The sequence below is a fragment of the Leucoraja erinacea genome, chromosome 4, assembly GCF_028641065.1.
Source record: "Leucoraja erinacea ecotype New England chromosome 4, Leri_hhj_1, whole genome shotgun sequence".
Lineage (NCBI taxonomy): Eukaryota > Metazoa > Chordata > Chondrichthyes > Rajiformes > Rajidae > Leucoraja > Leucoraja erinaceus.
Window position 1 is genome coordinate 53804017 of NC_073380.1, and position 13390 is coordinate 53817406.

Below are 13390 nucleotides of genomic sequence, written 5' to 3' on the forward strand. Positions count from 1 at the left end.
ATGGCATAGAAAGAGGGTGCAAGTGTGATTTCTGGGGTAGATCTTGCCTGTGGTGGAAATGAATTGCCTTCCCTGGAGGCAAGGATGTTGATGGGACCATCAAAGAGAGCTATACAGAATTGTGAGTGTCATATAAAGCAGCGCTGCCAACTCTCACGCATTGAGCGTGAGAATCACCCATTTGGCCAAATTCTCACACTCTCACACTGATCACAAATTTCTCACGCTCTGTCGTGAGAAATTCTGTTATCAACGAAAATAAAAAAGTGCCTATTAACTGCATGAGCCGCGGATGTTGGAGAGCTGGGGCTGAGGGAGGGATGGAAGCAGAAGCAGCGGCAGGGGGCAGATGCGGCGGAGCCGGGGCTGAAGTGTTTGCCGGGCTGGTGAGTCGCTCGCTGCAGCTCCAGCCATGGAGCAGCCTCAGTGCAAGAGTCTCGGACCGTCTGAGGCGTCGGAAGCGTTGCGCCGCTGCCGTGAGAGTCTCTGTGCCGAATTCGCCCTGGTGACCGGCATGGATCAGGCTGTGGCTCGGTGCATCCTGGAGGACAACCAGTGGCTGCTGGAAGTAAGTACCAAGCACTGGGTAGAAAAACGGTGGAAGATAGTGGCCTTCAAATGGGGGTGGTTGGAGAAAGCATCCTGCTTGCCTGCTAGATTTTCACTTACTGTAACTGCAGGAAAAATGTTCCCGATGTTGGGTGAATTCAGAACCAGGGGTCACAGTTTATAAATAAAGGGGGGGGGGCATTTAGGACTGAGATGAGGACAAACTTTCTTCACCCAGAAAGTTGTGAATCTGTGGAATTCTCTGCCACAGAAGGCAGTGGAGGCCAATTCAATGTATGTTTTCAAGAGAGAGTTAGATTTAGCTCTTGGGGCTAGAGAAATCAAGGGGTATGGGGAAAAAACAGGAAAGGTACAGCCATTTAGGTGAACAGCCATGACCGCATTGAATGGCAGTGCTGACTCGAAGGGCCGAATGGCCTATTCCTGCACCTATTTTCTATGTTTCTATGCTTGAGTATATGGCAATAAAATTTGACCACGATTTTGAAGCATTCATGCATGGTGGAGGTATAATGTAGTCATAGAGTGATACAGTGTGAAAACAGGCCCTTCAGCCCAACTTGCCCACACCCACCAAACATGTCCCAGCTACAACACCTGCTTTTGCTCCATATCCCTCCATACCTGTCCTATCCATCTATCAGTCTAACTGTTTCTTAAATGTTGGGATAGTCCCTGCCTCAACTACCTCCTCTGGCAGCTTGTTCCATACACCCACCACCCTTTGTGTAGAAAAAGTTATCCCTTAAAAAGTTACCTCTTGAAAATACTTCAAACAAAAAACATTGAAATCATACTTCTACAATACACTAAAACATGATTTTAATACATCAAATTTGAAAATGTCGCTACTGTGGAAGGGGGGACACCCCCCTTCCACACTCTCCCCTCACTCAGTCACTCCACTCCCTCGCCGGGTACCACCAAGGCCAGTGACCAGTGATCGCTGGACCTCCCCACTTTCAAAAGTGCTCTATGGCCCCTGGTTCAGACAGAGAACACTGCCACATGTGAGCGGGGAACTGAGACCAGTTGTCCGTGATGTCTGGATCCCAATGCTCAGCGGTTCGTGTTTCGGAGTTGGCTAATGTTATTGATTTGTAATTAGCCTGATTTGTAATTTGTTGACAAAACCGTAATTTATTAATGTGGAATATCCAGGGGGAATGGGATAGGTGTAATATTAAAATGACATGCAAGGTGTCAGGCTGTCTGTCACAACATACAGTCCCGATAACCCATTATTTCCTTCAGTTAAATATTGGGAAGGTAGCTCTATTGTCATTTGCAACTCAACTATTATGTTTGTTTACCTCATTGACTATTTCTAACCCCCCCCCCCCCCTTAAATTCCTTTGACAGGTTGAATAAAAATATTCCCAATCTCATTGTTTTATTAATTGAACACGTAGATGAACATCCTCAGGGAGTGTAATCAGATGGAAACTGATTCAGATGCGATGTTTAAGAGCTTGTTCAAAGAAGGGGCATATTTTAAAGGAGTGACAGAGATACTTGCAGGGGAATGTGTGAGGAGGTTATTATTTGTCTTTAGTTTTAGCTTGAACCAGGACATCTGAAGATTCGAAGTTTAATATAGTAATTGTGCTGATACTGACTCCAACCAACCACGTAATGAATATCATCCATTCCGGAGGTTTTATTTTTCTGATGCCATTTAAACTTCAATTGGATTTCATTCACTTCAATGTAAAAGTAATTGGGAATGGGGAGCAATGGAATGAAAATTTGCCCTCGGTACATATTAACTGTAAAATAATAATGTATGTGTGTTGATAGGTGCAATCAAAACAAATATATTTTTATCATTATTGTTTGATGAATACCAGAGAAAATATGATGCACTCTCAAGATCACATTTAATAGAATAATATTGCTTAAATATATATTGTTATTGGACTTTGCATTTCGGAAAAGTCCCAGCTGAGAGGAAGACAACAAAATACTGAAGTGCCCCATAAAAGATTACCGCATTAGATAAGCACCTATGGACTAGGTTAAGTCCAGGGGGTCAGATGTGGGGCTTTATGTGAGGGCCAGATATATTGTCAGTGCAGAGGAGCTAGGAGCAAAGCCAAGTGTGCATCCAGAGTCAAGGTCTGGAATAGTACTAAGTGTGCAGTCAAAGCTGGGACAATGGGAGTGTTCAGCACTGGGAACCTAAGCAGGTAAGCAGCTATGATCAAGGTACAATAGGGGGCCAGGTGTAATGCTGGACTCGGGGTCAAAATGAGAGAAGGTCTGGGTCAGGAGTAGTACCAGGTGTACAGTGAGACCCAGGTTGGTCAACATGGGCCAAGTGTTTGATTATAATCTGATTTCCATACATGAATACACTAAGATCATTCATGCGCTGCACCTGTTGTTCAGAGTCTGGCTCTACTGTGGAATGTAATTAGGAATATAATTTAGCCTAATCTTATTCATAGCTAATCCAATTTATAGCATAAATATTGCATTCAAGTGTAAGTTAAAAGACTCGCTATTGTATGCACCAGATTGGCCAATTTCAAACTGAAAAATGCAAAAGTGCCGTACCAAAGGGAGGGGGGTGTCCCCCCTCCCACACCCTCCCACACCCTCCCCCACTCCTCGGTTGCTATTCTCCTTTGGGCTTGGTCTCCCGTAACTCCTCACTCCCAACCCTCACCCAATATGGCAGCCCTGAACGGAACAAAAAGCATTTCATGGTAGTGGTGTCATAGACTGATAAGAGTTATAGATTATACAGATTGTAGGCTGACTGGTTAGCACGCTACAAATGCTTTTCAAAATGTACCTCATGACAAGAAACTAAACTGAAACTAAACTAAACAACCTGATAATAAATAAACAAAACTGATAAACTAAACTAAACCGAGCACAGAAACAGGCCCCTCAGCCCACTTTGTCCATGTTGACCAAGTTGGCATGCTGGGCTCGTCCATTTGCCTGCATTTGGCCAATAGCCCTCTAATAAAGTCAAGGCATTAGTCTTACAGTGAGGATACAAAGTTGCAACATTACAGAACACTAGTTAAGGGCCTTTCCCACTGAACGAGCTAATTCAAGAGCTCTCCCGAGTTAAAAAAAATAATCAAACTGATGGTACGTACGTAGAATGTACGTAGCGGGTAAGTCGGAGTTTTGGACGTCTCTTGGGGCTCGTAACACTAACGGCAGGTACTCGGGAAATGCGGTAAGCTCTTGAAGATTTTTCAACATGTTGAAAAATGTCCACGAGAGCCCCGAGTACCTACGAGCGGCTATTACCGTAATTCTCCGAGTTCGAATCAGGGGAAACTCGGGAGAACTCTTAGATTACCTCGTACAGTGGGACAGGCCCTTTAGGCTATTGTGCGCAGTTGTGGTTGCCCCACCGTAGGAAGGAAGTTACCAAAGATAGACTCAAAGTGCTGGAGTAAGTCTGCGGGTCAGGCAGTGTCTCTGGCAGAAAAAGGATGGGTTACGGTTTGAGGTCTGAACCTTTCTTCAAAGCTATAAACCAGTTATTTTTAGTTCTTTGTTTCTATAGAGAGCATATTGTTATGCTGTTTAGTATAGTTTACAGATCTAACAGGGAATCAGGATCACATGTCATAGTCATAAAGCATGGAAACAGGGCTCTTTGGCCCAACTTGCCCACACTAACCAACATGCCCCATCTACAATAGTCCCACTACCTACATTTGGCCCATTCCCTCTAATCCTATGCTGTCCATGTACCTGTCTAAATGTTTCTTAAATGTTGCGAGAGCCCCTGCCTCAACTACCTCAACCAGAAGCTCATTCCATACACCCAGCACCCTTTGTGTGAAAACGTTACTGCTCCGATTCCTATTAAGTCTTTCCCCCTTCACCTTTAACCTATGTCCTCTGTTCCCTTACTCTGGGCAAGAGACTCTGTGCGTCTACCCGATCTATTCCTATCTGATTTTGTACAACCCTATAAGATCAGCCCTCATCCTCTTGCGCTCCCGGGAAGAGAGTACCAGCCTGCTCAACCTCTCCCTATAGCTCATGATTACGAGTCCCAGCAACACCCTCGTAAATCTTCTTTGCACCCTTTGCAGCCTGACACCATCTTTCGTATGACATGGTGAACAAAACTGTGCGAGGAAACCAGAGTACCTGGACGGAACCCACGCAGTCACGGGGAGAATAATCGAAACTGAACTAAAGAGCGGCACGATCCTGAATATGGGTGCTGTCTGTACGGAGATTGTATGTTCTCCCTGTGACCGCATGGGTTTTCTCCGGGTGCTCCAGTTTCGTCCCGCACTCCAAAGGAGTACAGGTTTGTTGGTGAATTGGTTTCGGTAAAATTGTAAATTGTCCCTTGTGTTTGGGATACTGCTAGTGTACGGGGTGATCGCTGGTCGGCGTGGACTCGGTGGGCCGAAAAGCCTGTTTCCATGTTGTGTCTCTGAACTAAACTAAACTAAACTAAACTAAACTAAACTAAACTGAAACATAGAAAATAGGTGCAGGAGTAGGCCATTCGGCCCTTCGAGCCTGCACCGACCGCCATTCAATAGGATCATGGATGATCATCCAACTCAGTATCCTGTACCTGCCTTCTCTCCATACCACCTGATCCCTTTAGCCGTAAGGGCCACATCTAACTCCCTCTTAAATATAGTCAGTGAACTGGCCTCAACTACCTTCTGTGGCAGAGAATTCCAGAGATTCACCACTCTCTGTGTAAAAAATGTTTTTCTCATCTCAGTCCTAAAAGATTTCCCCCTTATCCTTAAACTGTGGCCCCTTGTTCTGGACTTCTCCAACATCGGGAACAATCTTCCTGAATCTAGCCTGTCCAACCCCTTAAGAATTTTGTAAGTTTCTATGAGAAACTATAGAAGTTTCTATAAGAAAATTTCAGAAGAAGGGTCTCGACCCAAAATGTCACCTTTTCATTTTCTCCAGAGATGCGGCCTGACCCCCTGAGTTACTACAGCATTTTGTATCTATCCTCGGTGTAAACCAGCATATGCAGTTCCTTCCTACACATAAACTAATCACTTCAGGAACCTTCTTGAACACTTAGTTGGAGGGTTCAGTCACAAATGAGCCACAGGTCGAAGGCTGTCCATAGACCTCAAGCCCCATCTGCTGGCCAGGGAAAGTTACTGCAGACTCACACCGGAGCTAAGTTTGCACAAAGAAATTTATCTCACAACCCACAGATAGCAATGGAGCCCCAGAATCAGTAGTGGATTAGTATCCACTTTACAAACCTCCTTCTAAGATATTAGACTTTTCATCACAGAAGGTCCATTAAGTTTACTTTAGAGATACTGTGCAGAAACAGGCCCTTCGGCCCACTGTGTCCGTGCCGACCAGCGATCACCCCTCACACTCTAGGGACAAGTCACAATTTTTTCCGAAGCCAATTAGCCTACAAACTTGTATATCTGGAGTGTGGGAGGAAACCGGAGTAAACCCAGGCAGGTCACCGGGAGAAAGTACAAACTCCGTATAGAGAGCACCGCAGTTAGGATCGAACCCAGGCCTCTGGCGCTGTAAAGCAGCAATTCTATCGCTGTGCACTTTAATCCACTTTGTAGCACTTTCTTCAGCCTTTTTAATGCTTTTCCCACTAAATACAATTACCTGCTGCAAGTTTCCACGACATTTATTCCACAGAACAACAAATCGGAATCTCCAGTAAAACAGGCATCTGTGAAGCCCCCTCAGCCATTTGGTGTGCTAGCCTGAAGCAAAGTGCATGATTGGCCAACTGGCAGACAACTCAATGTTAAACGTGCTTTGATTGGACTAAAAATTACCCGGAAATTTTCAGGTTTTTCTCTAATTTAATAAAAATGTGCAAGTCTTCTTCATATCAAGTTTCAGGGGTGATATATATAATTTTCTTTACACAATATGTGAAAGTTTCATGTAGTTTGGTGACTTGGGTCATGAAATCCCATTTCTAGACACATTTTTGATGCTCGGCCCACAGCCTAGTAGTTAGAGGAGCAGAATTAGTTGCCTGTAGTCAGGATCAAACCAGGTTTTCTGGCACTGTGAGGCAGCAACTATACTGCTGCACCACTGTGCCGCCCGTGCATTGTACCTGCAAATCCATAGTGACGTATAGCAAAGACATCAAAGTTAATTCGTTAGTTTAGTTTATTGTCACGTGTACCAAGGTAAAGTGAAAAGCTTTAGGGTCATAGTGACGTATCCCAGACTATCACACAAACCAACCTCCCTTCCATCGACTCCACCTGCACTTCAACACTGCCTCACAAGGCCACCAGCATAATCAAGAACCAGTCTCACCCTGGTAATTCCCTTTTCTCCCCTCTCCTACCAGGCAAGAGGTACAGAAGTGTGAAACCGCACACCTCCAAATTCAGGTGCAGTTTCTTCCCAGCTGTTATTGAGGCAACTGAACCATCCTATCACTAACAAGAGAGCGTTCCTGAGCTACTATCGGTCCTGAACTGCATTGGAGACCATCGGACTATCTTTACTTGGACATTAGTGGACTTTATCTTGCACTAAACATTATTTCCATTATCCTGTATCTGTACACTGTGGATGATGATTGTAATCACGTATTGTCTTTCCGCTGACTGGTTAGCACGCAACAAATGCTTTTCACTGTACCTCTGTACACTTGACAATAAACTAAACTAAACTATGCTAAAGAAACATGCATACTCAATGCACCAGCTATGTGTATTGGCCTAGTATGGATATGTTAACCTTTAATTATTTGTGTATATAATGATAAATGGCAAAAAAAAATGATGAGTTTACTGAAAAACAGTCCCGACCCAAAACTTCACCTATCAGGTTCTCCAGAGATATTGCCTGACCTGCTGATTAAAGGGCCTGTCCCATGTTGTGTAATGTACGTAGCAGGTACGTAGGGTCTCGCACGAGTAAAAAGTAACAATTTTTTTCATCACAAGTATTTTTTTACTCGTGGACATTTTTCACAGTGTTGAAAAAACGTCACAAGTTTACCGGATTTCCCGCGTACCCATCGTTATTCGTACGAGCCGCTACGTGACATCCACAAGCTCCTACGTACCCGCTACGTACATTACATGAGCTTGAATCAGGGGAGAACTCGGGAGAACTCTTGAATTACCTCGTACAGTGGGACAGGGGAGAACTCTTGAATTACCTCGTACAGTGGGACAGGCCCTTTACTCCAGCACTTTGTGTATCTCCAGCATCTACAGTTCTTTGTTGCTGCAGGAGATAACACTTGACTTTAAGAAGATGTCCTTTATCAGATTTATTTTACAACTAGGTTTAACTGTTTTTAGGTTTATTATTGTCACGTGTACCAAGGTACAGCGAAAAGTTTTGTTTTGCATCCAATCAGATCAGATAATAGATAGGGTGGCACAGTGGTAGAGATGCTGCCTCACAGCGCAAGAGATCCGGGTTCGATCCTGACTATGGGTGCTGTCTGTACGGAGCTTGTACGTCCTCTCTGTGACTGCATGAGTACTCGTCGAGTGCTCCAGTCCCACGTTCCAAAGATGTACAGGTTGGTAGGTTCATTGGCTGCGATAAAATTGTAAATTGTCCCTAGTGTGAAGGTTAGTGCTAGTGTCCGGGTGATCACTGGTCGGCATGGACTCGGTGGGCCGATTCTGTGCTGTATCGCTAAAGTCTAAAACCATGCATAAATGCAGTCAAGCCAAACTCAATTGTAAATTGTAAAAATACTTGTGATGAAAAAAATAGTGACTGTAATTTTTAACATTTAAAAATATATATTTTTAATATTTAATATAAACTTTAAACATCTCCTTCACCATTTTGCCTTTATAGATATGTATATAGCGCCACAGAATTGTGCACCTACCCCCCCCCTCTCCCTTTGTTTTTGTTTTCTGTTTCTTGTTTTTTGTACTAAATTATATGTATGCACTGAGTACGAGCAGCTTTTAATCTCATTGTACATGTATAGTGACAATAAATGGCATATCTATCTATATCTAAATGTGTGATTTAATGGGACCTTTTGTCAAACTTACAATTATAAAGTAAACAATATCCTTACAGCAAAGATAGACACAATATTCTGGAGTTACTCAGCGGGTCAGGCAGCATCTTTAGGTAGAAATGGTATTGAATCATCTGCTGTTACATTTGATCTAAACTAAACTAAACTGGCCTCATATTCAATGGTACTGAGGGCAAAAGGGCAGGTTGGATTATTGTGTCGAAAGGAACTGCAAATGCTGGTATATACTGAAGATAGATACAAAATGCTGGAGCAACTCAGCGGGTCAGGCAACATCTCTGGAGAAAAAGGAAAAGGTAAAGTTTCGGGTTGGGACCCTTCTTCATATTGTCATGTATTCCATTCCCAAGTGCATCCATTTCTTCGGCCACTAGATGGGGGTATAGAGGGCACAATCAACACCGCAGCGATTTAAAGGAACTGCAGATGCTGGAATTTGATGAACTGAAAGTTAATCGGAATCAGGCCCTTTAACCCACAGAGTCCACGCTGACCATCCATCACCCTAATGCCATGTTATCCCACTCTCGCATCCATTCCCCACACACTAGGGGGCAAGTTACAGAGGGCCAATTAACCTAAACACCAGAGGTCAGGATCGAAGCCAGGTCTCTGGCGCTGTGAGGCAGCAGTTCTATCCGCTGCACCACTGTGCAGTTGTACTTACGTATGGCTTAATTGTACTCATCCACTCTATCTAGACCTTACATTATTCGATAGTTTTCAATGAGATACCCTCTTCATCAACAAAAGGCTTGGTCATTCTTCTAAACACAATAATCTTAATTCCAGATTTGCTTACACTTTTTACTCTCTCTGATGAGCAGGAGAGAGATTTAAACGTATTACCTTCATACGTATTACCATGAGGAATGACCTGCGCTTCTAGACCACTAATTGATTCAACATCCCCCCCTCCCCCTCCACCACCCCTCCCTTCTATAATCAGTCTGAAGAAGCTCCGATTTGAAACGTCGCCTATCCATGTTCTCCAGCGATGCTGCCTGACCCGCTGAGTTACTCCAGCACTTTGTGCTGATTAATATAACCATTGCGTTACTGATTCTTAGGAATATAAAAACAGGGATGTAATGCTGAGGCTTTATAAGGCTGCATTTGGATTATTGTGAGCAGTTTTGGGCCCCATATCTGAGGAAGGATGTGCTGGTGTTGGAGAGGCTCCAGAGGAGGTTTACGAGAATGATCCCGGGGATGATTGGGTTAACATATGATGAGCGTTTGATGGCGCTGGGCCTGTACTCACTGGAGTCTAGTAAGGTGAGGGGGAACCTCATTGAAACTTACTGAATAATGAAAGGCCCGGATAGAATGGATGTGGAGAGGATATTTCCACTAGTGGGAGAGTCTAGAACCAGAGGCCACAGCCTCAGAATAAAAGGGCGTACCTTTAGAAAGGTGAGGAGAAATTTATTTAGAGGGTGGTGAATCGGTGGAATTCATTGCCACAGACGGCTGTGGAGGCCAAGTCAGGCCATTCAGCCCATCAGGTCCACTCTGCCATTCAAACGTGGCTGATCTATCTTTCCCTCTCAAATTCATTCTCCAGCCTTCTCCCCATAACCTGTGACATCCTTACTAACTAATCAAGAATCTGATCATCTCCGCCTTAAAGACAGCCTCATCAGCCGTCTGTGGCGATGAATTCCAGTTCTCCCCTTTGCACGGTACTCGTTAAACCTCACGGTTGGTGATTTTGGACAATGTCTCCTTGGCCTCGCTCATTATCACAGGAATGTTATGGTCTGCTGCTCCCCAGTTGCATCAGTAGATTTAGTGCAGAGGTCCGTGCCGTCACCACTTGGGTCACATTGTTCCTGTCCAGTGAAGCAACATTTTCCTGGATGTGGAATGCTCGGAATGCTTTGTACAACATTCAGTTGGTGACCTGCGTGCCCTCTCCCGTATCCTGCTCCCGATTAGTGTCACTTTACATTACGTTGCCTCTGTACTGTGAGCCTCAACTTCCCTCTCAAACAGGGACTGAAAATCTATGGTCGAGTCACACACACAGTGTTGAAGCAGGCCCTTCGGCCCAACTTGCCTATACCGTCCAACATGTCCCACCTTGCTGCATTTTGTTCATATCCCCCTAAACCTGTCCCACACAAGTACCTGTCCAAATGTTTCTTAAACGTCACGATTGTTCTCTGGTTTAGTTTAGTTTGGACTTAAAGCTCATAAGCGATAGGAGCAGAACTAGGCCATTCAGCCCATCAAGTCTACTCTGTCATTCAATCATGGCTGTTCTATCTTCCCCCCTCAATCCCATTCTCCCCAGAACTCCAGACACCCGTACCAATCAAAAATCTATCTATCTCTGCCTTAAAGATATTAATTGATAGCCTCCACAGCTGTATGTGGCATAGAATTCTACAGATTCACCACCCTCTGACTAAAGAAATTCCTCCTCATCTTCCTAAAGGAATGTCCATTTATTCTGAGGCAATGACCTCTGGTGCTAGACTCTCCCACTAGTGGGTGCATGGAGCTAGTGGGAGTGGCAACATACAGCATGGAAATAGACCCTTCAGCCCACCGAGTCTATGCTGAACAGTGATCACCCCGTACACTAGTTCTATCCTACACGCCAGGAACGATTTATCGAAGCCAATTAACCTACAAATGTATTTGGGATGTGGAAGAAAACATGATGCCCAGAACTGAACACAATACTCTAAATGCAGCCCCACCTACGTTTTATACAACTGCAACATGACCTCCCAACTTCTGTATTCAATACTCTGACTGATGACTATTTTGTCAACAAAATAGAGAGGGTACAGAGGAGATTTACTAGAATGTTGCCTGGGTTTCAACAACTAAGTTACAGAGAAAGGTTGAATAAGTTAGGTCTTTATTCTTTGGAGCGCAGAAGGTTAAGGGGGACTTGATAGAGGTTTTTAAAATGATGAGAGGGATAGACAGAGTTGACGTGGAAAAGCTTTTCCCACTGAGAGTAGGGAAGATTCAAACAAGGGGACCTGACATGAGAATTAAGGGACTGAAGTTTAGGGGTAACATGAGGGGGAGCTGTGTGGAATGAGCTTCCAGTGAAGGTGGTGGAGGCAGGTTCGTTTTTATCATTTAAAAATAAATTGGATAGTTATATGGATGGGAAGGGAATGGAGGGTTATGGTCTGAGCGCAGGTATATGGGACTAGGGGAGATTATGTGTTCGGCACCGACTAGAAGGGTCGAGATGGCCTGTTTCCGTGCTGTAATTGTTATATGGTTATATGAAGGCCAAAGTGCCAAAAGCCTTTTTGACCACCTTATCTACCTGCGACTCGGCCTTCAAGGAATCATGCACCTGCACTCCTAGATCCCTCTGTTCTCAACACTCCCCTGAGGCCTACCATTCACTGTGTAGGTCCTGCCCTTGTTAGACCTCCCAAAATGCAACACCTCACACTTCTATTAGATTCCATCAACCATTCCTCAGCCCACCTGGCCAATTGATCCAGATCCTGCTGCATTCTTTCACAACCTTCTTCACTATCTGCAAAACCACTCATTTTTGTTTCTTCCTATTGTAGTTGAGTGTGACTTGATTGTATTTATATATAGTACTAGACTAAGTGGGACCCGTTGGGTCCCAGCATCACACAGGAGGGCTGGTCATCCAACGCAATATTCCACCTCTCCACCAATTCTAATATTGGTGGCCAGTTGGGGGGAGGGGCTTTCTGGAGCGCTAGTATGGGTGTTGTGGGCTGAAGGGACTGGTTTCCAGAGGGCTAGTATGCAAATTGTGCGCCAAATGGATTCTTGGGCTGGCGTCTCAGTCAATCAAGCCTGTTGTGCTGGCAACTCACTCACGGCTGGTGGGCTGGTAGTTGACTCACGGCTAATCCTTGAAATTCTATTTCAAGCAGGGAATAAGGCCACCAAATTCAAGTGCCGTTTCTTACCACTTCTAGCAGGGTGCAAGGCCACCAAATTCAAGTGCAGTTTCATACCATTTGAAGTAGGGTGCAAAGCCACTAAAGACAGCGAGTCATGACCTCTCCCTCCTCCATCTTGCAGAGACTGAGCCACACCCACATATCCAATGCACCCACACCACCATTTGCAGTAAGTAGTGCCTTTCAACTTCAAGCCACCATTTCCAGTAAGTAGTGCCTTTCAACTTCATGCCAGCATTTGCAGTAAGTGGTGCCTTTTAACTTCAACCCATTGCATCCAAGCCACCATTTGCAGTAAGTATTGCCTTTTAACTTCAAGCCAAAGCAACCAAGCCACCATTTGCAGTAATAGTGCCCTTCAACTTCATGCCACCATTTGCAGTAAGTAGTGTATTTCAACTTCAAGCCACACCCAAGCCACCATTTGCAGTAATAGCGCTTTTCAACTTCAAGCCAAAGCTCCCAAGCTACCATTTGCAGTAAGTAGTGCCTTTCAACTTCAAGCCAATGCACCCACGCCCCCATTTGCAGTAAGTAATGCATTTTAACTTCAAGCCATTGCACCCAAGCCACCATCTGCAGTAAGTAATGCATTTTAACTTCAAGCCACACCCAAGCTTTAGAACCAATAGAGACATATTTTTGCCAGCTTTAGAACCAATAGACATATTTTTGTAAGCTTTAGAACCAATAGACATATTTTTGCAAGCTTAGAACCAATAGAGACGTATTTTTGCCAGCTTTAGAACCAATAGACTTATTTTTGCAAGCTTTAGAACCAATAGACATATTTTTGCAAGCTTTGGAACCAATAAGACATTTTTTGCAAGCTTTAGAACCAATAGACATTTTTTTGCAAGCTTTAGAACCAATGGAGACATTTTTTACAAGC